Raw genomic sequence first — 25,902 nt, 5'->3', positions numbered from 1 at the left:
ATTCTGGAGGCAAACTCATGAGTAGGAGCATCTTTGTAAAGATACTGCTGCTAATATGACGTCTCTGATTTGTGTTCACAAAGAATCTACTCTGCTTCCAACATGAAGCTGGAAATTACATAGCGTGAAAATACTTAGGTGCTTCTCCCTCTCTGTCTAGTGCTTGGCATGATGGTTTTGGAGTTTTACAAAGTTCTATATCTGCACTTTCTGGCTTTTTGCCATTGGGAAGATTATTTAACCCCTTCAAGTCTCAGGGTTTTCATCTGGAAAATGGGGATGACAGTACTCTCTCGGAAGGCTTTGAATACTAAAAATTATGTAGGTAGAAGCACCGAGTAGAATTTCTAGAACCTCCTAAAAAACCTTCAAAACCTTTGCGTGTTAAATGGTGTTCTTGCAAATCAATTTTCTGTATCACGTTACATAAGGCAGGCAAAACCCCAGTTGTATAGTGAGTGCTCAAGAAATCCTAATAATGATTTTTCTTCATGTAAAACAATGCAATTTCAGGTGTGGAATATGGTCAAAACGTTAGCTTGCTTTTAACACTACTATGATTATCATTTTTCTGTCAGTCATTGATAAGAGAGCAGGCATTGTGGCACAGCAGGTGAAGCCACTGCATGGGACATCCCCCTCACATGTTGGAGAGCCAGTTCCAGTCTGGGCTGTGCTGTTTCCCATCCAGCTTCCTGCTAGTTCACATTCTGGGAGGCAGCAGATGATGGCTCAAGTACTTGAGCCTCTGCCACCCACATGGGAGACCTGGGTGGAGTTCAGGTCTCCTGGCTTTGGCCTGGGCCAGCCCCAGCTGTTGCAGGCATTTGGTGAGTGAACCAACAGGTGGAAGATTCTCTCTCTCTCTCTGTCTCTGCCCCACCCAACCCCCATCATTCTTCCCTTTTAAATGATAAATAAATAGGGGACTTCTGTCCTAAATTGTATAACACGGGCATAAAGGTAATTTAATATGTAAAAATTGGCAGAAGTAGGAAAAGGCACAAAGGAATAGAAGAGTAAGTAGGATTAAAGTTGATTTAGAGGACAAAAGGATTTCATTACATTAATAATCATACAGTAAGTAAAATGCTAATATTCCCAAAAAAAGGGTCTCTGTTGATAATGAAACAGGACAAAATTAGTCAAAATTTCTCTAGAAGAAACAATATGGCTAATGAGGCAGTGTGTTTTAGTAGAATACAGTCTGAATTCTAGGGACCCATGGATGCCTGGATTTGGATGTTGGCTTGGGCAAGTTTTTTTTTTTTTTTAACACACTTTAATGAGATTTTCTCCATTCTAAGATGGAAAGATGGATATTACAATAACATCTTCCTGAAATGTAATTTATATCTAATTAATGAACCAAAATATTTCCATGTTTGCAGAAATCACTTAAAATCCTGCTTTCAATAAGATGGTTTTACATTCCAGCAAATAAAGTAGATCTTTATATGTAATAATAAATATATACTTCTTGGGGCTGGCACTGTGGTGTAGCGGGTGAAGCCGCCGCCTGCAGTCCCAGCATCCCATATGGACAGTGGTTTGAGTCCTGGCTGCTCCACTTCCTGTCTGGCTCTATGCTGTGGCCTGGGAAAGCAGTAGAAGATGTCCCAAAACTTTGGGCCCCTGCACCCACGTGGGAGACCTGGAGGAGGCTCCTGGCTCCTGGCTTCGGATTGGCACAGATCTGGCCATTGTGGCCAGTTGGGGAGTGAGCCAGTGGATGGAAGACCTCTCTCTCTCTGCCTCTCCTTCTCTGTGTAACTTTGACTTGCAAGTAAAATAAATAAATCTATAAAAATAATAAATATATTTTTTAAGTAAATAATAATCTATAAATAATGTGAATTTATATGGAGTGTATAATAATAAAGTAAATTTACCTTCTTTTTGAGGATTTATTTTATTTATTTGAAATGCAGAGTGATAGAAAGAGAGGGAGAGACAGAGAAAGAGAGATCTTCCATCCACAGGTTCACTCCCCCAAAATGGCTGCACCAGCTGGGCCCAGGCCAGGCTGAAGCCAGGACCTGGAACTCCATATGGGTCTCCCACATGGATGGTAGGACACTAGGCATTTGGACCATCTTCTGCTGTTTCTCCCAGGCACGTTAGCAGGCAGCTGGATTGGCAGTAGAGCAGCTGGGACTTGAACCAGTGCTGTGATATGGGATGCCAGCAGAGAAGGCGGCGGCTTAACCTGCTGCACCACAGCTCTGGCCTCTCTATTTACCTTCTTAATGTCAGAAGCTCACTTAAACTACCTTAATCATTGGTGACCATCTGACCCCATCACTGCAGAAAGTAATTCTAAATATTAATTATGCATATTTCTAACAGAAATGTAACAACCTTTCTGTGGTTCACACCTCTTGATTATATTGAAATTTTCTGTATTTTGCAATAGACAGTAAATAAATACCTGGGTGACTCTCAGAAGTGATAGCGCTTATATCAAGTGTGTACATTCAGATGTCATATATACTGAGTTAGAACAGCTCAGTAGGGGTCTAACAAGAAATACAGTTAGTAGTTATCTGCTGTGGGACATTTCTCTCTAGCGAGGAGTTGTCTCTTGTTGAGAACACCAGATCCCAAATAGAGATGAAATAGATGAAAATGGCCTGAAACATGGATCTCCTTAATACCAAACTCCAATCACTCAGACCTTATGTTTTAGATAGAAAATGCTTTATAATTAATTATATTGATGATGTGAGACCATTTTACCATATACAGTTGCTGAGAACATATGCAAAACATAATATTTATGCAAATATAGACAGCCAAGAAGACTTAAATTTTTAGGAATGCTCAAATCCAACTCTTTAATCCTCAGTTTCCTGTATGTGCTCTAGAATAATAGCAAATCATTACAACTGTTAAAAAGTTTTCTATCATAATCTATAATAATCCTGGAAATGTAATTTAAAAATTCTTTAAATATTTATTTTAATAAATAGACATAAATAGTAAGATTAGGCTATCTAGCACATAGAATAATATGAATTTGTTCTAAATTATTTTACTTGAATAAATGGAAAGAGAAAACTACATGCGTTTACAAATTTAATCATTTACTACACTGACATTTTATTTCTTTGTTGTAAAATACAACTCTCTTGTAATTAATAAAACAAAAATGGGAACTTTCCAATGCAAAATGAGATCTAGCAATCTGAAGATGAAATTAGTATTGCTAAAACAGTGGAATGTAGCCACATTTGAAGCCTTCATTTCAATATTTAATTTGAAGCAAAATAAATAAATAAAATTTTGTAAGAATTAATACTTTGTGACTGAGTGAATTGTATAATACACATACACACATAATTTTTTTTTGCCAAAGCTTATTTAAATAATAATATGATTTTTTTTGACAGGCAGAGTGGATAGTGAGGGAGAGAGAGAGAGAGAGAGAGAGGTCTTCCTTTTTGCCGTTGGTTCACCCACCCAATGGCTGCTGCGGCCAGCACACCACGCCAATCCGAAGCCAGGAGCCAGGTGCTTCTCCTGGTCTCCCATGGGGTGCAGGGCCCAAGCACTTGGGCCATCCTCCACTGCCTTCCTGGGCCATAGCAGAGAGCTGGCCTGGAAGAGGGGCAACCGGGATAGAATCCGGCACCCCAACCGGGACTAGAACCCAGTGTGCTGGTGCCGCAAGGCAGAGGATTAGCCTGTTAAGCCATGGCACCAGCCAATATGATTTTTTTATATAAAAATTTCCTGGAGGTGCCGGCACTGTGTCATAGTAGGCTAAGTAGGCATCCCATATGAGTGCCTGTTTGTTCCAGGCTACTGCTCTTCCAATCCAGCTCTGTGCTTATGGCCTGGGAAAGCAGTAGAAGATGGGCTAAATTCTTGGGCTCCTGCACCCACGTGGGAGACCCGGAAGAAGCTCCTGGCTCCTGGCTTCAGATTGGCTCAGCTCCGGTGCTGTGGCCATTTAGGGGGTGAACCAGAGGATGGAAGACTTGTCTCTCTATTTTGCCCTCTCTTTCTGTAACTCTACCTTGCAAATAAAGAAATAAATCTTTAAAAAAAAAGTTTCCTGCAAAGCCTTTTTCCATAATATAGATTAAAAATCAACATGTAGATTTATATTTTTGAGGTCATGTGAAAAGGATACATGTTCAGTTAATATATATTTAGATGTCTTTTTCAATTCTTTTATTTTTTTAATTTTTTTTTTTTTTTTATTTTTGACAGGCAGAGTGGACAGTGAGAGAGAGAGACAGAGAGAAAGGTCTTCCTTTTGCCATTGGTTCACCCTCCAATGGCCACCGCGGCCAGTGCGCTGCAGCGCACCGCACTGATCCGAAGGCAGGAGCCAGGTGCTTCTCCTGGTCTCCCATGGGGTGCAGGGCCCAAGCACTTGGGCCATCCTCCACTGCACTCCCGGGCCATAGCAGAGAGCTGGCCTGGAAGAGGGGCAGCCAGGACAGAATCCGGTGCCCCAACCGGGACTAGAACCCAGTGTGCCGGCACCGCAAGGCGGAGGATTAGCCTATTGAGCCACGGCGCCGGCCTTTTTCAATTCTTAACATGTTTGTGCACTGTTAGAGTAGTAGTATGAACTGATTTAGGAAAGGGGAAATATGAAATTATTAAACTGAGGTAACCATTGCTCATATTCAATAGGTGATTATTCAAAATCAACCCAGGTAATTAATCTTAAGAGAACTTTGGGTTAAAATAAAAAAAAAGATGAGAATTAGTCTAATTTCTTAATTTTTGTTAAAATGTTCTAAATAGACATATAAAAATATCCTTATTTATGGGGTACTGTGTGATGTTTCTATATTTGTCTACTTTGTGTAATGTCAAATTAGGATAAATTTGTCATCTCAAACATTTAATATTTCTTTATGATCAAAAAATCAAAAATTTTGTTGGCTAGTTTTTTTGAAATAATAATCTTATATAGCGAAATTAAACTGGAGACAAAAATCTTAAAACCTTTGTTTGAATTCTGAGTCAAGCTAAGTAGGAGAGTGCACACAACCAAATTGCTTCCATGGGATAATATACTAGTACAGAACTGAAATTTAGTAATAGTAACTCTATTTAATCATTACATTAAATACCTACTGATTAAAAAGTTAATGAAAACATCCATATTTTCTGTAGAAAATATCAAGTAACACAAGTGAAATTTTATAGGTAAAGATCAGATCTTGAAAGATTAGAAATTTTTACAGAAATAACCAGTATACTTACATAGTCCCCACAAAACATTTTGATGACAATGGCTAACTTCAAGGCAGATAACAGGACTCAGCAAGTGTTCAGTTGCATAGACGAGTCTCACTGTGAAGCCAGAAAGAACTGAGGGTCACGACTCCCTCTGACTTATAAGCGTCAGGCAAGACAATGGAGGCATGGCTGCGGATAGAGCATGACTCAAGATAACAGTGCTCTGGTTAGCCACCAGTTGTGAGCAGGCACAATTGCACAAAATAAATAGAACCATTAGCCTAATCCCTGGTTGTGTGTTGATTTAAGAAATATAAATTAGCCAAACAGTGAAGGAAGGGTAACCTTTGGAGAAAGCCGATGACTCATGGGAAGGCAAGCTGATTAACCACAAAGTTAATGATTTATTTTCTGCTCGGTCATTGTTAACACCCAGACTCTTTTAGGCGTTCTGGCCCTGGGTTCATATTATAGCTTGCTGGATATGATGTGCATCTATACTATTTTTTTCCCTAAAGATTTATTTTTACTTATTTGAAAGAGTTACAGAGAGAGGTAGAGACAGAGAGAGAGGTCTTCCATCCACTGGTTCACTCCCCAGATGGCCGCAATGGCCGGAACTGCACCCATCTGAAGCCAGGAGCCAGGAGCTTCTTCTGGGTCTCCCACATGGGTGAAGGGACCCAAGGACTTGGGCCATCTGCTACTGCTATCCCAGGCCACAGCAAAGAGCTGGATTGGAAGAGGAGCAGCCAAGACTAGAACTGGTGCCCATATGGGATGCTGGCACTGCAGGCCACAGTTTTAACTCACTGTGCCATTGCGCTGGCCCCTCTGTACTATTTTTAAACATTTCAACTACTGCGAATTTGGCCTTATGTTTAAAAGCAATGTATTTAGGGCAGACGTGCTTGCCCAGGGATAAAAATCTTGGAGAAGTATATTCACCACTGTTTTTCACATTTAACTTTCAAATGTATTATTTTCATGTTTAACTTTATTATGTTTTGAGGAAAAAACTAACAAACAAAAACCACTTTCAAAGTCCAATATAATGTTGGGATTCGCTTGTCCTCCTAAATTACATGCATCATTCCAAAAATAATAAAAAGTGTGTTACATTGCTATGGTTTGAACAAGATTTGGCTCCTGAACTCATGAGATCTTTAAACCCCCAAATTGTAAGTTAATGATATGAAGAAGGTGGAGCTTAATCCAGTTATACTGTTAATCCAGGGTGGAGGTTGCTCGTGGGAGACCCAAGGTTGCTGGGATAGACCCTGGGGAGGTAGCTGTCATGAGAACCTTTTGGAAAAGCAGAATTGGGCTGAGCCACTGCCTCTGCCTTCTGACTCACCACACTGTGCTCTGTCATTGCCACCTGCCAGTCTCACAAAACACCCAATCCAGGAGGCCACCCAATTCTGGACTTGATCCACCAAAACCATGAGCTAGAAATATGCCTCTCTGTCCTTCATAAATAGTTTGTCTCAAGTATTTCATCGTAGTAACAGGAAACTTACTGATTATCTGTCTATCTATCTATCTATCTATCTATGTCGCTGAAGTGCCACTTAATGAATAATGTAATACTCATTTAGTCTATATAAATTCTTAAAGATTTTGAAGAAGATTTAAGGATAAATATTGGTTAAAATAACAGAATATTGCAAGATAAATATTAAAATTGATGAGCATCCACAATTCTAGAACTATTTTACCGAAATGGTGTTAGTTTATGGATAAAAATCTTTAAGCAAGATATATTCACACACACCTATACACATGTATCTTTTATACAGACACAGATACACACACATACTTACACATACAGTGACAAAATATCTAAGTTCTGCAGCATCCATTTCATAATAGGGGATCGGATAAGCACAGACTGCTCAGAGGCACTTGGTGTCTAGCCAGGCTTATTGGAGTTAATAAGGTTATGTAATGTACGAACATAAGACTTCAGGGTTTAATATGCCTGCATGAGTTTGAGGAGCCAAATAATCTTTAATCCATAACAACTATTAGGAACGATTATATGCCAATGGATTGGGTCATCTAGAAGAAACAGCTAAATTCCTCAACACATCCAACATACTAAGGCTGAATCACAAAGAAATACATTACGCTCCTTACTTCAGTGAGAAATTTGACTATTCTTTTGAAATCCTGTCATGTGAATCATGTATCTTCATTTTACTAGGCTCAGCTTCTAGAGAGCTGTGTTGTTCCTTTATTGAGAACATTCCTCTTGTTTCTTTGTCTCCCTTGTAGCTCTGTGTTGATTTCTGAACACTAATACAACAAACTCTCTCAGTCTTGTCAGATCTGTCTCATGTAGGACTTGTTTCTCCCCAGTCAACCTGGCTAGAGATTCTAAGTACCTCTGTGCAATTTTCTATCATCTAACTCAGTGATTTTTATTCCTGGTTGCCTGCAAGAGATTAGAGAGTATCTGGTATGTTATTAACTTGAGGGTTGAGATAGAAGCCAGTCCTTTGGTTGCATTTGGAGAGACTGGGTTATTAGACGTGTGTTCCAGTTCCTCCTTTCCTTGTGGAGTACCTGAGAGCCAGAGCTCATTTCCCACCTGTTTAGGCTGCTTACTGTGGACCTAGGAAGACAGCCACTGAGCCTTTACAAGTTTAAAGATCACAGTTCTGTTCTCTGTGGTCTAGGAGACTCGGGAGTGTGCAGCCCTCTCACTTCCTTCAACTCCTCAAGCTAGGCGACTTAGGGGCCAGTCCCTTGCACAGGAGATATAGCAGTTGAGGTGCTCTGTGTGTGCAGAAAGTACTTTAGGGGGGATCTGCATGGAGTAAGACATTCAACCAAGCCCGAGTCTCTTGCCGCTTTGCTTGGGGAGACTTCTGATCTGGAGTTTCAGATTGGAGCAAGCTAAGAGAGAAGGAGTAGGGAGTGCCTATTTTCTTATTCAGGCATGGAGAAGCATCCTAACTTCCTTCCAGTGTGAGATTGCCTGGATTTATCACTGCAGATCGCTGAAGTGAAAGGTCTGTTGAGCTTATTGCTTTTTTGTGTTTAGGCTCAAGGAAGTTTATTCTTTATGTGCTGTGTTGGCTTCCAGATACAGGCTTGTTAGAGGCCAGAACCCCAGGGAGCACCTGGAAAACTGTGCAGACAAACCCTTTGCGGGGGAAAGTTGGTGACTGGATTGATCCTAGGGGCTACGTCTGCTGGGAGCAGTCACACAGTTTATCTCCTCCTCAACTCCCTACTCCGATGCCTTTGTTCATTGTGCTCAAAGGAAATGTTCCAATGCCCAGGTCCTGCCAGTCTTCAAGCAATGTGATGTGAGACAAAACTCTGCAGCAAGCAGTGCATAAGGTGGGCATTGTATGTGTGGTACAGACCCTGCCCACTCGAGATCCAAGTGGATGTTGGAGACTCCTTCTCGATCATAAGGTGCAGTGTTGCTGGTAGACTTCACGATCCAGTTTGTCTTTGCTTTCCCTACCCATATAGCTGTGGACACTTGCTCAGTTGTCTGGTGTGTAGAACTCTTTCAAATAGAGTCTGGCTTTCTCCTGGAGAAATTGATTTTCTTAGGGAGTTGATTCATGTTTTGATGTTTACTTAGTGTGAGAAGAGGGACCCTCAGGAGCCTCCTGTTCTGCCATATGACTGATAGCAGATTCTAGGTTAAACTCGAATTCCCGTGTGGTGTACTATAGTAAATAGTAAACTCCTTCACAGAGGAGTTCTGTGTTAATAGGCTAGGTGATGCATATAGTATCAAGTTCGATATAAACTCTGGTAGTTGGCCTTGATGTAGTATTTTATTTATAGCTATGTCTTCCTTTTCTTAATTTTTTATTTTAGTTTTTTGAAGATCTTATTTATTTGAAATTCAGAGAGAGAGAGAGCGAGCGAGAGAGAGAATATCTAGATCCAGAGGTCTTCCATCTGCTGGTCTGCTACCCTATTGGCTGCAATGGGCGGGGCTGAGCGGATCTGAAGCCAGGAGCCAGGAGCCTCCCCGGGGTCTCCTGCATGGGTGCGGGTGCCCAAGTATTTGGGCCCACTTCTGCTGCCTTCTCAGACCACAGCAGAGAGCTGCACTGGAAATGGAGCAGCCGGGAACTCGAACCGGCGCCCATGTGGATGTGGGCGCTGCGGGCGGTGGCTTTACCCGCTCCCCCACAGCGCCAGCCCCTCCTGGGAGCCTTTCCCCGTGGGATCCAGCTGTCTGCTGACATGCCTGGGAAAGCAGAGGGAGACGGCCCCAGGACTCAGGCCCCTGATTGCAGAGTGGAGCACGGGATACAGCCCCTGGCTTCTGCTTCGGCCTGGCCCAGCCCCGGCCTTAGTGGCCACCTGGGGGTTGAACCCCCAGATGGCCGATCCTGGAGAGAGAGCAAGAGGCAAGAGTGCTCGCGATGCCCCATGCTCTGCTTCTCTCCCCAAGCGGCTTGCACGGCCAGCGCCGGGCCAGGCAGAAGCCAGGAGGCTTGACCTCCATTCAGGGCGCCCAGGAGGCAGGGAGGCGTGCGTGGTCCCTGGGTCACAGGCTGGAGAGGCCGCACTGCAAGCGGCCCTGGGGCGTCGGACGCTGGACGCGGCCGGCAGCGCGCAGGCGCGTCCCGTGGCGCCATGGCGGCCGCCCGTGGGGAGTGCGCCTGCGCCTGGCGCTGGGACCCGGAAGTGGCCGCTGGTGCCCCGCGGTGCTCAGGTGGGAGTCCTCGCCGCGTCCCGTCCGCTCCTGCTGCAGAGCCCGCGCGAGCCCTCGCGAGCCTTCGCGAGCCGTCCTCCAGGCTGCCGGCGGAGCCTGCGGGAGACCCAGCGTCCCCGGGCTCAGGCCGGGCTCAGAGAGGCTGCGGCCCGAGGCTGCCACGCCGTTTCCCAGGCGCAGTTCTCTTCTTCGGCCCCTCGTGGAAGCAGCGGCCTTCGCGGGCCTCTGTCCTGCCAGCAGACCAGGCCCCCTTGGCGGTGAGTGATGCGATGCGGGGCTGCTGGGGTTTCCCGCTGGGAGTCTTCCCTGCCCGCGTGCCTGTGGCTCTCGGGTCCCGAAGGCGCGGGTGGAGTCGCGGTCTTGGTGTGCAGATGGTCGGTCTGGAACTTTCCCCAGTGTGCGAGCAGCTGTGCGAGAGCAGAGGTGGCTCCGTCTCCTGCCGGAGCGGCCCCGCACTCCTGTTTGCGTTTGGATGGCCGGCCGCCCTGCTCTAGACCCCCGAGCCTGTTGACGGGGAGGAATAAGAGCGAAAACGCTCGTCTGTTTCCTGGTCTAGGAGGACAGTTTCTGGCTAACTGGCATTTGGTGTGAGGTTAGCCTTCTGTGGGTTTTCAGTGAGAGGCCATTGTCAGGCCGAGGTTTACCTTCTGTTCCTGATTTGATGATTTCTTTTTCTTTTTCTTTTTTTTTTTTTAATATCGCCAAAGTAGTGGGAGTTTTTGTGAACTAGGTTTTCTGTGTCAATAGGGATACTTTGTGGGCTTTCCCCATGTATGTTCTGTTCTGTGATATATTGATTGTGTATGGTAGCCATCCTTGCATTCCCGGAGTACTGCTCCGTTGCACCCTGCGTGCTAAGCTTTGGTTGTGCTTCTGGAGCGCGTTTGGTAATATTTTGTTGAGGAAAGTGACACCGCAGTCATGATGTGCTTGTTGTGGATGTTGGAAAAATGTTGGTCCGATGGGATAAGATGGAAGATTTTTCTCCTTCATCTCCTTTTAGGAAGGGTTTTCAAATCATGGATTTTAACTCTCCTTCACACCGGAGTTCTGTGTTAATAGGCTAGGTGATGCATATAGTATCAAGTTCGATATAAACTCTGGTAGTTGGCCTTGATGTAGTATTTTATTTATAGCTATGTCTTCCTTTTCTTAATTTTTTATTTTAGTTTTTTGAAGATCTTATTTATTTGAAATTCAGAGAGAGAGAGAGCGAGCGAGAGAGAGAATATCTAGATCCAGAGGTCTTCCATCTGCTGGTCTGCTACCCTATTGGCTGCAATGGGCGGGGCTGAGCGGATCTGAAGCCAGGAGCCAGGAGCCTCCCCGGGGTCTCCTGCATGGGTGCGGGTGCCCAAGTATTTGGGCCCACTTCTGCTGCCTTCTCAGACCACAGCAAAGAGCTGCACTGGAAATGGAGCAGCCGGGAACTCGAACCGGCGCCCATGTGGATGTGGGCGCTGCGGGCGGTGGCTTTACCCGCTCCCCCACAGCGCCAGCCCCTCCTGGGAGCCTTTCCCCGTGGGATCCAGCTGTCTGCTGACATGCCTGGGAAAGCAGAGGGAGACGGCCCCAGGACTCAGGCCCCTGATTGCAGAGTGGAGCACGGGATACAGCCCCTGGCTTCTGCTTCGGCCTGGCCCAGCCCCGGCCTTAGTGGCCACCTGGGGGTTGAACCCCCAGATGGCCGATCCTGGAGAGAGAGCAAGAGGCAAGAGTGCTCGCGATGCCCCATGCTCTGCTTCTCTCCCCAAGCGGCTTGCACGGCCAGCGCCGGGCCAGGCAGAAGCCAGGAGGCTTGACCTCCATTCAGGGCGCCCAGGAGGCAGGGAGGCGTGCGTGGTCCCTGGGTCACAGGCTGGAGAGGCCGCACTGCAAGCGGCCCTGGGGCGTCGGACGCTGGACGCGGCCGGCAGCGCGCAGGCGCGTCCCGTGGCGCCATGGCGGCCGCCCGTGGGGAGTGCGCCTGCGCCTGGCGCTGGGACCCGGAAGTGGCCGCTGGTGCCCCGCGGTGCTCAGGTGGGAGTCCTCGCCGCGTCCCGTCCGCTCCTGCTGCAGAGCCCGCGCGAGCCCTCGCGAGCCTTCGCGAGCCGTCCTCCAGGCTGCCGGCGGAGCCTGCGGGAGACCCAGCGTCCCCGGGCTCAGGCCGGGCTCAGAGAGGCTGCGGCCCGAGGCTGCCACGCCGTTTCCCAGGCGCAGTTCTCTTCTTCGGCCCCTCGTGGAAGCAGCGGCCTTCGCGGGCCTCTGTCCTGCCAGCAGACCAGGCCCCCTTGGCGGTGAGTGATGCGATGCGGGGCTGCTGGGGTTTCCCGCTGGGAGTCTTCCCTGCCCGCGTGCCTGTGGCTCTCGGGTCCCGAAGGCGCGGGTGGAGTCGCGGTCTTGGTGTGCAGATGGTCGGTCTGGAACTTTCCCCAGTGTGCGAGCAGCTGTGCGAGAGCAGAGGTGGCTCCGTCTCCTGCCGGAGCGGCCCCGCACTCCTGTTTGCGTTTGGATGGCCGGCCGCCCTGCTCTAGACCCCCGAGCCTGTTGACGGGGAGGAATAAGAGCGAAAACGCTCGTCTGTTTCCTGGTCTAGGAGGACAGTTTCTGGCTAACTGGCATTTGGTGTGAGGTTAGCCTTCTGTGGGTTTTCAGTGAGAGGCCATTGTCAGGCCGAGGTTTACCTTCTGTTCCTGATTTGATGATTTCTTTTTCTTTTTCTTTTTTTTTTTTTTAATATCGCCAAAGTAGTGGGAGTTTTTGTGAACTAGGTTTTCTGTGTCAATAGGGATACTTTGTGGGCTTTCCCCATGTATGTTCTGTTCTGTGATATATTGATTGTGTATGGTAGCCATCCTTGCATTCCCGGAGTACTGCTCCGTTGCACCCTGCGTGCTAAGCTTTGGTTGTGCTTCTGGAGCGCGTTTGGTAATATTTTGTTGAGGAAAGTGACACCGCAGTCATGACAGATACGTATGTGCCTTTTCTTTATGATGTGCTTGTTGTGGATGTTGGAAAAATGTTGGTCCGATGGGATAAGATGGAAGATTTTTCTCCTTCATCTCCTTTTAGGAAGGGTTTTCAAATCATGGATTTTAACTCTCCTTCACACCGGAGTTCTGTGTTAATAGGCTAGGTGATGCATATAGTATCAAGTTCGATATAAACTCTGGTAGTTGGCCTTGATGTAGTATTTTATTTATAGCTATGTCTTCCTTTTCTTAATTTTTTATTTTAGTTTTTTGAAGATCTTATTTATTTGAAATTCAGAGAGAGAGAGAGCGAGCGAGAGAGAGAATATCTAGATCCAGAGGTCTTCCATCTGCTGGTCTGCTACCCTATTGGCTGCAATGGGCGGGGCTGAGCGGATCTGAAGCCAGGAGCCAGGAGCCTCCCCGGGGTCTCCTGCATGGGTGCGGGTGCCCAAGTATTTGGGCCCACTTCTGCTGCCTTCTCAGACCACAGCAAAGAGCTGCACTGGAAATGGAGCAGCCGGGAACTCGAACCGGCGCCCATGTGGATGTGGGCGCTGCGGGCGGTGGCTTTACCCGCTCCCCCACAGCGCCAGCCCCTCCTGGGAGCCTTTCCCCGTGGGATCCAGCTGTCTGCTGACATGCCTGGGAAAGCAGAGGGAGACGGCCCCAGGACTCAGGCCCCTGATTGCAGAGTGGAGCACGGGATACAGCCCCTGGCTTCTGCTTCGGCCTGGCCCAGCCCCGGCCTTAGTGGCCACCTGGGGGTTGAACCCCCAGATGGCCGATCCTGGAGAGAGAGCAAGAGGCAAGAGTGCTCGCGATGCCCCATGCTCTGCTTCTCTCCCCAAGCGGCTTGCACGGCCAGCGCCGGGCCAGGCAGAAGCCAGGAGGCTTGACCTCCATTCAGGGCGCCCAGGAGGCAGGGAGGCGTGCGTGGTCCCTGGGTCACAGGCTGGAGAGGCCGCACTGCAAGCGGCCCTGGGGCGTCGGACGCTGGACGCGGCCGGCAGCGCGCAGGCGCGTCCCGTGGCGCCATGGCGGCCGCCCGTGGGGAGTGCGCCTGCGCCTGGCGCTGGGACCCGGAAGTGGCCGCTGGTGCCCCGCGGTGCTCAGGTGGGAGTCCTCGCCGCGTCCCGTCCGCTCCTGCTGCAGAGCCCGCGCGAGCCCTCGCGAGCCTTCGCGAGCCTTTGCGAGCCGTCCTCCAGGCTGCCGGCGGAGCCTGCGGGAGACCCAGCGTCCCGGGCTCAGGCCGGGCTCAGAGAGGCTGCGGCCCGAGGCTGCCACGCCGTTTCCCAGGCGCAGTTCTCTTCTTCGGCCCCTCGTGGAAGCAGCGGCCTTCGCGGGCCTCTGTCCAGCCAGCAGACCAGGCCCCCTTGGCGGTGAGTGATGCGATGCGGGGCTGCTGGGGTTTCCCGCTGGGAGTCTTCCCTGCCCGCGTGCCTGTTGCTCTCAGGTCCCGAAGGCGCGGGTGGAGTCGCGGTCTTGGTGTGCAGATGGTCGGTCTGGAACTTTCCCCAGTGTGCGAGCAGCTGTGCGAGAGCAGAGGTGGCTCCGTCTCCTGCCGGAGCGGCCCCGCACTCCTGTTTGCGTTTGGATGGCCCGGCCGCCCTGCTCTAGACCCCCGAGCCTGTTGACGGGGAGGAATAAGAGCGAAAACGCTCGTCTGTTTCCTGGTCTAGGAGGACAGTTTCTGGCTGACTGGCATTTGGTGTGAGGTTAGCCTTCTGTGGGTTTTCAGTGAGAGGCCATTGTCAGGCCGAGGTTTACCTTCTGTTCCTGATTTGATGATTTCTTTTTCTTTTTCTTTTTTTTTTTTTTAATATCGCCAAAGTAGTGGGAGTTTTTGTGAACTAGGTTTTCTGTGTCAATAGGGATACTTTGTGGGCTTTCCCCATGTATGTTCTGTTCTGTGATATATTGATTGTGTATGGTAGCCATCCTTGCATTCCCGGAGTACTGCTCCGTTGCACCCAGCGTGCTAAGCTTTGGTTGTGCTTCTGGAGCGCGTTTGGTAATATTTTGTTGAGGAAAGTGACACCGCAGTCATGACAGATACGTATGTGCCTTTTCTTTATGATGTGCTTGTTGTGGATGTTGGAAAAATGTTGGTCCGATGGGATAAGATGGAAGATTTTTCTCCTTCATCTCCTTTTAGGAAGGGTTTTCAAATCATGGATTTTAACTCTCCTTCACACCGGAGTTCTGTGTTAATAGGCTAGGTGATGCATATAGTATCAAGTTCGATATAAACTCTGGTAGTTGGCCTTGATGTAGTATTTTATTTATAGCTATGTCTTCCTTTTCTTAATTTTTTATTTTAGTTTTTTGAAGATCTTATTTATTTGAAATTCAGAGAGAGAGAGAGAGAGCGATATCGAAAGAGAAAGTAAGTCTTACGTCTGCTGGTCCTCCCCAAATTGGCTCAACTCAGGAGCTGAGCAGATCCAGAGCCAGTATTCAGTAGCCCAGGCACAGTGGCAGGTTTTCAGAATGGAGCACCAGATAGAGTCCTTGGCTTCTATTTCAGCCTGTCCCAGCCCTGGGCTTTGTAGCCACCTGGGAGGGGGGAGAACCACCAGATGAGTGATCACTGAGAGAGAGCAAGAGTGCTTGCGATGCCCCATGCACTGCTTCTCTCCCCTAGCCGCTTCAAAGGCCAGTGCCGGGCCAGGTAGAAGCCAGGAGGCAAGAACTCCATTCACGACTCCCAGCAGGGAAGGAGGCAGGGTCCTAGTACCAGGGCCATCAGCAGCTGCTGCCTCCCTGGGTCCCAACCTGGAGTAGAGGGACTGGAATTGGGTCTTGGGCACCCCACACTGAATGGAGCTGCGTGCAGATGCGAACCAAGCACCATAGTGGCCGACTGTGGGGAGTGAATTTGCGTGCTGTGCTGTAACCAGGAATTGTACTCATTGTACTCATCTCCTGCTCAGCCATCCTCAGATGCAAGTCTGCGCCTCATCTGTTCCTGCCCAAAAGCCTGTTCAAGCCTTGAAGAGCTGTCCTCGATGCTGCTGGCGGAGCCTGAGGGAGACCCACAGTCCCCAGGGTCAGGCCTGAATCAGAGAGGCTGCCGCCCGAGACGGCCGCGGCAGTTCCCTTGCACTTGTGGACATTGGTAGGCGTGGTCTTCTTCTTCGGCAGCTTCCGGAAGACTACCCTTCGGGACTTGGTTGCTGTTCCAGAGGAGCAGAAGGGCTTGTTCTTTGGTGAGTTGGGCGTGATGGCCTTCCTGTTGCGAGGTAGGTGGGGCCTGGGGTGCAGATAGCGGGCAAGGGGTGTGCATGTGAGGGCTGGAGGGGACAGGAGGAGGAGAGAGGCGGCCAAGGGAGATTCGGGAGGAGAGAGGAAGGGGGGGGAAGGAAAAGGTGGCGTGAAGGTGGGGTGGCATGGAAGGAAGGGGAAGAACAGTGTGTGGGGCAGCGTAAAGGGAGGGCGAGTGTGACAGGAGTGCCGGAGTGCGGGTGGAAGCGGGGACTGGGAGAGGAAGGACTTTTCCCATGGCCCGGGTTCTGTTTTGGGGGTTTCCTGGCCCTGGCCGCAAGCAGTCTTGGCCGCGTCCGTGAGAAGCGGCCTTGACTTCTGGCCTCTCTTTCCTGGGTTGTTCTGAACTGTAATGTGTGTGCGGGAAAACTGGCCTGGGGCACGTGAATTAACTTGCATGTAATCCGGTGAATTTTCACAGACCGCACACAAGGACTAGAAAGCAGAAGCTTAGAGAAACTCCAAGAATCCCTCTGTGCTCTGTTGCAGCCTGTCCAAGGTTCTGACACCTCATGGTAAGTACTGGATTTTTTTTTCTTGTCAAAGATTGGTTTGAAAGGCAGTTACAGTCGAGGCCGTGGCAGAGAGAGATTCAGTGTGTGGGTTCACACCCCAGGTGGCTACGATGTCCTGGGGCTGGGCCAGGCTGAAGCAGAAGCCAGGTACTTTATCCAGGACTCCAGTGTGGGTTCGGGTGCCCAAGTCCTTGGGCCTCTTGCTCTGCTTTCCTAGGCTTGTTAGCAGCCAGCTGGATCACGAGTGGAACAACCTAGGCATTTGGGGGTGGGGGCGGGCCGAGCCATGGCATAGTGGATGAAGCTGCTGCCTGCAGTACTAGCATCCCATTTGGGTGGTGGTTCGAGTCCCAGCACCTCCACTTCTGTTCCAGCTCTGCTGTGGCCTGGCCCAGCAGTAGAAGAGTGCCCAAGTCTTTGGTCCCCTGCAACTGTTTGGGAATCCTGGAGGAAGCTGCAGGCTCCTGGCTTCAAATCTGCTTAGCTCACATCTGCTCATGCTGAAAATGGAGAGAAGTCGAGAAAGTTTATAGGTGACACTGATGGCAGAGTTACAGACAGTGAGAGGGAGAGACAGAGAGAAAGGTCTTCCGTCCTCTGGTTCACTCCCCAAATGGCTGCAGCGGCTGGAGCTGTGCCGATCCGAAGCCAGGAGCCAGGAGCTTCTTCCTGTCTCCTGCACGACTGCAGGGGCCCAAGGACTTGAGCCATCTTCCCCTGCTCTCCCAGGCTATAGCAGAGAGCTGGATCGGAAGAGGAGCAGCTGGGACTAGAACCGGCGCCCACATGGGATGCAGGCTCTGCAGGCAGAGGATTAACCCACTGACCCACAACAGCGGCCCAGAAAGCTATTTATTTTGTTATGAAAAGTTTTTAAGTAGGTGGGTAAATGCTTATAAAGTGTTAAGGATCACCTGTTAGTTGAGCCTATGATTATATGAGCATATACGTCCTCTGTTGGTAAGCTGGCATAAAAAGGGGTATTCATAGGATTGATTTTGAATACTTGTTTTCTTATTTTCCAAAATAGTTTTAAATACATTTATTCTCCTTTTTCTTTTTTAATAGATCTTTTGACTTCTATTTTAACTTGAAAAATTTTGTTCTATTCCTGTTGATGCTACCATTTGAGAAACTACACATATGCTCTACTGTACCAACATACACAGATACTGATCCCTGTTAAATATCAGAGTGGAAAAAGAGAGGGAGGAGATGTACAATTTGGGACATGCTCAATCGGACTTGCCCCAAATGGTGAAATTAGAAATGTGCCAGGGGATTCCAATACAATCCCATCAAGGTGGCATGTACCAATGCCATCTCACTAGTCCAAGTGATCAATTTCAGTTCACAATTGATGGCTCTGATAGGTCTAAGAGTCAAAGGGATCACACAAACCAGACAAGTGTCTGCTAATACTAACTGATAGAATCAAAAAGGGAGAGAATGATCCAACATGGGAAGCGGGATACACAGCAGACTCATAGAATGGCAGGCGTCCTAAACAACACTCTGGCCTCAGAATCAGCCCTTAAGGCATTCGGATCTGGCTGAAGAGCTCATGAGAGTATTGTAGGCATGGAAAGCCAAGATACCATGGAAAAGAAAAAAAGGAAGAAGACCTAAATGAAAGATGTCTGTGAGTGAGATCCCAGTGGAAAGAACGGGGCCATCAAAGAAGGAGGTACCTTTCTCTGAAGGGAGGAGAGAACTTCCACTTAGACTATGACCCTATCGGAATAATATCAAAGTCAGCGAACTCTAAAAGCTTCCATGGCCTTGGCAACTCATGACTAGAGCCTAGGGTGATTACTGACGCCATAAACAAGAGTGTCAAATTGTTAAGTCAGCAACAGGAGTATTTTTTCAACTTTTATTTAATAAATATACATTTCCAAAGTACAACGTTTGGATTATAGCAGCTTTTCCCCCAGTAACATCCATCCCACCCACAACCATCCCATCCCCCACTCCCTTTCCCATCCCATTCTTCATCAAGATTCATTTTCAGTTCTCTTTATGTTCAGAAGATCAAATTAGTATATACTAAGGAAAGATTCTAGCAGACTGCACCCACACAGACACAGAAAGTATAGAGTACTGTTGGAGTAGTAGTTTTACTATTAATTCCCAGAGTGCAACACATTAAGGACAGAGATGCTACATGGGGAGTAAGTGCCCAGTGACTCCTGTTGTTGATTTAACAATTGACACTCTTATTGATGACGTCAGTGATCACCAGAGGCTCTTGTCATGAGCTGCCAAGGCTATGGAAGTTCCTCTGGAGTTCACCAACTCCGATCTTATTTAGACAAGGCCATAGTCAAAGTGGAAGTTCTCTCCTCCCTTCAGAGAAAAGTACCTCCTTCTTTGCTGGCCTGTTCTTTCCTCTGGGGTCTCACTCACAGTGTTCTTAAATTTAGGTCACTTTTTTCTTTTGCCAGAGTGTCTTGACTTCCCATGCCTGAAATACTCTCATGGGCTTTTTAGCCAGATCCAAATGCCTTAGGGGCTGATTCGGAGGCCAGAGTGCTGTTTTGGGCTTTGGCCATTCTATGAGTTTGCTGTGTAGCCTGCTTCCCATGTTGGATTGTTTTCTCCTTTTTAATTCTATCAATTAGTAGAAGCATACAGTAGACTTGTTTATGTGATCTTTTTGACATTTAATCCTCTCATGATCAATTATGTACTGAAACTGATCCCTTTAGACTAGTAAGATGGCATTGGTACATGCCACGTTGATGGGATTGAATTGGAATCCCCTGGCACGTTTCTAGCTCTACCATTAAGGGCAAGTCTGGGTGAGCATGTGCCGAACTGTACATCTCCTCCCTCTCTTTTTCCACTCTGATATTTAACAGGGATCAGTCCTCTGCCATTAGGGATAGTTTGACTTCCTCCCAGTTTGTCTCTAACGTTGAGAAAGGAGAGAAAAAGTACCAACGTGATAACGTGCACGTAGAAAATGTCAAGAGGGACCTCAGACACTACCTTTATGTATGCTATCATGCTTTGTGGAAGACACGGTTTATTTAGTTCAAACATGCTCCATCTGTTAAATGCAGGGCTAGACTGTGGAGGGCAGAGGTTGGGGAGCAGACCTGTGTTCAGTGGAGAACTCTGTAGATCACAGGTGTCTCAAGTCCCTGTGCGAGTGGGTACCCAAGTGTCTGAATAAATAGACTACATTGATTTCCTCATGTGTCAGTCATAGATAATACCACACGGAACGTTTGTAAGGCAGAAGAGAAAGAATGGGTACCAACACCTTTTCTTAGCGTGAGTTAAATTTTTTTTTCAAAATCTGTGTTAATAGGGTGTATGTAATGCATATTATATCAGATTCTAAAGGAATTGTAGTAGTTGGCCTCAATGTAGTATTTTATTTATAGCTATGTCTTCCTTTTCTTAATTTTTAATTTTTTTTTGAAGATCTTATTTATTTGAAATTCAGAGAGAGAGAGGGAGAGGGAGAGGGGGAGAGAGAGAGAGAGAGAGAATATCGAGATCCAGAGGTCTTCCATCTGCCCGTCTGGAACTACTTGTTTTATTTCTGTAATCCAGTCATTGAAAAACAAAAACCACTCCCAATGCGTGAGTCATAGAAAAGCAGTTTTACTTTATTTGAACACTCTAGGGAGAAAATCAGAGGAGTATGTACTGTATGTAAAGAGAAAAACTCTGTCAAATTTTAAATCGAATGGTGGAATAAATTCCATGACAAAAGTGAAGCAAAGTACTGCCCTGTGACCCTATCGCACTGGAGCCTGGCCTCGCTGTCTACTTGGTACAGACAGCAGGAGCTCTGGAGAAGCCTGGAGCCACAGCCCGTGTGCAAGCCTGCGCGTGCTTGGTCTTTGTTTTCTGATTGGTTGGCGCCTGAAAGGAATCCAATCAGAATTGACACATGCTGTCGAATACTGAGTTTATAAAAAGGGTGCTCAGTGTTGCTCTTTCCCTTTTCTCTTCTTGGCATCCAGCGTCGTGGAGTTCTTTGTTGGAACATGTGCTGAGCACTGGCGCTAAGCCTTCGAACAAGGAGGTGAGCAGCCAAGAGCAACACCTGCAGGAAGGGCCGGGCTGCCGGTGTCGGAGGAGTGGCAGTAGATTCAACAGGACCCTCAGGTTTGTCCCTCCTCGCCTGGTGAGTCTTCTTGAAATGTTTGTGCGTATCATATGACAGCCCTGGCCACAGGCAGGGGGCACTTGGGCCTTCAGGAGCCAGGGGAAAGGAAGAATAAATTGTGTATTCTATTGTATGTTATAAATTGAATGCCGTATATTCAATTTGTATTATATATTATAAATTTCATACCACATGTTCTATTAGGTTTTAAATTGTATATCGTAAAATGTGTATGTGCTCAGAGGTATCACATACGGTTCCAGACGGAATGAGCCTACCTGGCTGAATTGTCATGCCAGGATGGGTGAACCAGCAGGTGAGTCATCTTCTGCCGGGTGGGCAATTACAATGCCCAGTGACTGTGTGTTAATCTCCAGGTTTCTTGTGTTATTTTCTGGATTTGTAGTTCTACTTGGTGGCTAGGAGCTGAGAAAATGGATCTAGTCATCCAGAAAGGAAGTTCCTGCTCACAGGAGAGACAGAGGTCTTCCACATGCTGGTTCACTCCCCAGTTGGCTGCAAAGGCCGGAACTGTGCCAGTGTGAAGCCAGGAGCCAGGAACCTCTTCTGGGTCTCCCACGTGGGTTCAGGGGCCCAAGGACTTGGGCCGTCTTTTACTGCTTTCCCAGGCCATAGCAGAGAGCTGGATCGGAAGTGGAGCAGCCAGGACTTGAACTGGTGCCCGTGTAGGATGCCATTGGTGGCCTCGCCCGCTATGCCACAGTGCCAGCCCCAATCATGAATGTTTTAACAATCATTTCTGTCCCATGAAGCCTACCAAAACCCCACAATATTAACCTAAGGTCCTTAACTTTAAGGATGCATTTTAAGTTTAGGAACCTATTTTTGAATGCTTTATTTTTCCAGCCTTTTCACAGTGTAACTGAGAAACAAAAATTCTATCTGTTCAAGGCACGTAATCTGTGTTTCAGTATGAGTCTGATCTCTATATTGCATTTTCCGACAAACCGTTTGACTCTCCTGGTACTTACAGTACACTATGAAAGGATTAGTACAATGAGGCCACTTAACAAATTCATCACTTTTACTGTGTTTTGTAAATTTTTTAGATTTTATTTATTTATGTATTTTCCCAGACAACTTTTATTTAAGGTATACATACTTTCTGCATTCAATAATTACAGCTGTAGCAGCTGTATTTATTGGTAGTGGTAATTCTTCTACCGTACCTGCCCTCTGATTGACACTCCTATATGCTTTTTATAGTGTTTTTACCATGATAGTTATCTTAATGAGAAAGCCCCACAGGCCTAAAGGGTTAAATACTTGTAAAATCCTATAGGTGCTTTCAAAACTACTGTGAAGTAATCAAGTGCCTCTTGTTGGTTGAAGAGTTTACAATTTTAAACTTGGGAACTTAAAGTCTTTTGTCATCCACAGTTATATATGATTTGCTGCTCATAAAACTAAAGCGTTGTTGGTTCTGTGTTTAGCTGTCCTCCTATAGGTTCCTATGGACTTTTTCCAGCCACTTCTATTGTATTCAGCACTTTGGGATGGCTCTGTAAACAGATGAAGCCAATAATGTATTAACAGTACCAACTGAGAGAAAGTATGGTTAACTGTGGTTACTAAAAACAAAAAGCAATTCAAACCAATTGGCAATCTACAAAAAGAGTTAAAGATTTTAAAAGCTATTATTAAAATTGCTATACTGGTCTATTATGTTATGTTATATGTGTGTACATATTGTATGTCCACATGGGGAAATTTTATTAAGAATTTCATTTTAATTGGCTTATAGATAAGATTGTCCATAAATTTAAGCTGCTAAAATTAATCAAAGATACATTTTAATTCGTGTGACCTGAATCTGTGTATCATATGTTTTAAACGTGTTGGTAGAAAGAAACTAAAAACATTTTATATGTTTGTGCTAAAGTTCACTGGTTAAACAAACTACACCATGTTAGATATTTAAGAGGTGTTTCCAAATACATGATTCTTAAAATTTATAGAAGGCATTGGACCTTCTGGTAAATATTTTCTTAAGTTGTTATCTAATGGTTGAAACTATTTGCTAAGTATTCATGTAATATTGGTATTGTCAGCAAGCGATCTAGGACTTGTTCCCTCATTTCTCTATTCTAAGCCCAACTTGTTCTTTCATTTCTCTATTCTCCTCAAGGTAGGAAACTAATTCTATTATAAAGGAATCTGTAGGACACACAATTTAATCTTTAGACCTTATAAAAGAGATGGCTAATATTTTTCTGTAATAGCATAGCCAAAATAAGAGGTTAAATAATAATCTCATAGCTAGATTTACTTCGCCATCAGCGAAGTGAACAGTAAGTAGAAAAAACCTCCCTTTCAGACCAAAGGGAAAGAAAGTTTTTAAGTGAGAATATAATTTTCCTCATGGGCATTGTTTACCTTAGAAAAACTACTACAGAACATGTCTTTGACTATAGACTTGTAGTTCAGGCCACCGAAGATTAGAGATGGGACTTGGGCACTCCCTTGACTTGCATCCTCTGGTCTGCTTTAACAAAAACCAGGAGGCAAAGAAAGCTAGGCATCAGAAGCAATGAGTGGCAGGCCTATTAATGGCTGATCTGTACAGTGATCTGCCCTCAAGGAGACCCAACAGGCCAGTCTACTTCAGTGGCTTTCCATGTGGTAAGCCTGGGCTTCAGCAGAAGTTAACTTGTGAAGAGCCTTGGCAGCTCTGCCAAGAGTTGGATCACTGGAAATGGACCTGCCCTGGAGTCGAAGGATGCCCAGGTCAGAGCCACAGATCTTATTGGCTCTAAGCTGAAAAGCCCTTCACTCAGCCCAACTTCCAAAGTGACCACTGCAGCTGAGGGGATGGTCAAGTAGGGTCAGCAACATTGCAGGCAGAACTGTAAATTTCTTGTTAGAGATGCCCCCTGCCTTTACCTGGCCAGCTCTCCTCCCAGGCCAGCCAAGTGATGAAAGTCAACAGAGTGCCTTCCCCTAGGAGGTTCACACCTCCCTTAGGATATACCCCATGTGAAGAGATAGATAGGTCTGGGCCTCTTAACTTACAAGGCCTAAATCCCACCAGATTATTATCAAGCCCCTTCTATCAGGTTCTATTTGCCTTTCAATCAGAAAACTTAATTGTAGCTTAGCACCTTTCTTAGCTCCTCTAATAATGACTCTGTCCTTTGTTCTAGACCCTGTCTAGTGTACTTGGGCCTCATTCCTTTGTAATCATAACCTCTACTCTACCTCCAATGGTTCTACTCCCAACCTGTGTGTACTGATGGTCCTCTTCCCCACTTAATGCTGTATAATTGTTCAAACCTGGTAAATGCCACTCTTAGGATCATTGGTTACTATCCTCACTCTGTCTTTTATGAACTTGTCTAAATATGATCAGAGTCGGCAAACTTGGAAGGCTTCCATAGCCTTGGCAACTCATGACGACAGCCTAGGGTGGTTACTGGCACCATGAACTAGAGTGTCAATTTGTTGGGTCAACAACAGGAGCCACTGTGCACTTGCTCCTCATGTGGGATCTCTGTCCTTAATGTGCTGTACATTGTGATTTAATGCTATAACTAGTACTCAAACAGTATGTTTCACTTTGTGTTTCTATGTGGTGCAAATGTTAAAATCTTTACTTAATGTATACTAAATTGATCTTCTGTATATAGAGAATTGAAAATGAATCTTGATGTGAATGAAAGGGAAGTGGGAGCGGGAGAGAGGAGGGTTGCGGGTGGGAGGGAAATTATGGGAAGAGGAAGCCATTGAAATCCATAAGCTGTACATTGGTAATTTATATTCATTAAATAAAAGTTAAAAAAAAAAGAATACTGACCTAGGCAGTTACAAGTACAGAATAGAATATGAACTGTTTCCCTAGGGTATATATTAGAGTTACAAAACTGTATCTTGTAATAACTGCAAATTTGATTTTTTGTTTGTTTGTTTGACAGGTAGAGTTATAGACAGAGAAAGAGAGACAGAGAGGAAGGTCTTCCTTCTGTTGGTTCAGTCCTCAAATATCCGCCATGGCCAGAGCTGGGCCATTCCGAAGCCAGGAGCCAGGTGCTTCCTCCTGGTCTCCCATGCGGGTGCAGGGGCCCAAGCCCCCGGGCCATCCTTCACTGCCTCCTGGGTCACAGCAGAGAGGTGGACCTGAACAGGGGCAACTGGGACTAGAACCGGTGCCCAAATGGGATGCTGGGCGTCGCAGGCAGAGGATTAACCTAGTGAGCCATGGTACTGACCCCTGCAAATTTCATTTGAAAGGCAGGAAACAGAGAAAAGGGGAGAGAGGGAGAAAGAGAGTATGGCAGAGATAAACAGGGTGAGCGAGAGGATGAGGGATATCTCATCTCATGCATTATTTCCCTCCTCAAATGTCCTCAGTGGCAGGGCTGGGCCCCAGGTCTCCCACTTTGGCACTGGGGCCCACGTCCTTGGATCATCTTCTAGTGCTTTCCCAGGCACATTAGCGAGGAGGTGAATGGGAAGTGGAGCCGTTGGGACTTGGTCTGGTGCTTATACAGGATGCTGGCAGTCCCGGTGGAGGCTCAAGCTTTTTTTACACCCCAGCTCCAGCCCCATAACCATATATTTGTATCGTTTGAGTACCCTCTCTTCAGTTTCATGCTCCCAGTTCATCACAGACACCATCCTACTCTCTGACTGTTAGTTTGACTTTGTATATTCCACATGTAAGTGTGATCATGTAGTATTGCTTATTTCTGTGTCTTGTTTCCCTCATGGTAATGTCCTATAGTGCCATACTTTTGGATGCATCTGTGACAAGTAGTAATATTTCCTTTCTTTTTAAGGTTTGGCGAGGATGGCACTGTGTGTATATCCCATTTTCCCTTATGGGTCCCTCAACAAACATTTGGATTATTTCCATATTGTGGAATTGTGAATGATGCTGAAGTGATGTGGGGGTGCAGACAGTTCATTGAGATGATGATTTTCTTTTGGATTCATGGTCAATAAAGGTTGTTCCTTTTTAAATTGTATTTGAGGAACTTCCATATTGTTTTTCATAATGGACGGTACAACGTGCATTCCCTCCAATAATGTGTGTTCGTTTTTTCTACGTTGTGCCCAATACTTGTTATCTTGTAACTTTTTAACAGTAGCCATTTAACAGATAGGAGATAATAACCA

The 25,902-nt window shown here is 46.6% G+C and overlaps 1 long non-coding RNA gene across 3 annotated transcripts in view; it reads left to right on the top strand.

Annotated features, from left to right (window-relative positions):
• Positions 1–12,145: 12,145 nt before the first annotated feature.
• LOC133755414 (uncharacterized) overlaps positions 12,146–25,902 on the top strand; it is a 60,083-nt gene continuing 46,326 nt past the window's right edge. The window contains exons 1-4 of one of the 3 annotated variants that reach the window (XR_009865401.1): positions 12,146–12,180; positions 15,792–16,067; positions 16,544–16,637; positions 20,621–20,784. This is a non-coding gene — a long non-coding RNA (uncharacterized LOC133755414). Of the gene's footprint in view, positions 12,181–14,153; positions 14,238–15,791; positions 16,068–16,543; positions 16,638–20,620; positions 20,785–25,902 lie in introns of those variants that run through there. The other 2 variants (XR_009865402.1, XR_009865400.1) reach the window with 2 other exon arrangements.

Source organism: Lepus europaeus, unplaced genomic scaffold (genome assembly GCF_033115175.1).
Source record: "Lepus europaeus isolate LE1 unplaced genomic scaffold, mLepTim1.pri SCAFFOLD_447, whole genome shotgun sequence".
NCBI classification, from domain to species: domain Eukaryota; kingdom Metazoa; phylum Chordata; class Mammalia; order Lagomorpha; family Leporidae; genus Lepus; species Lepus europaeus.
The sequence above is the reverse complement of the archived record's forward strand: the minus strand, read 5'-3'. Positions and strand labels throughout refer to the sequence as shown.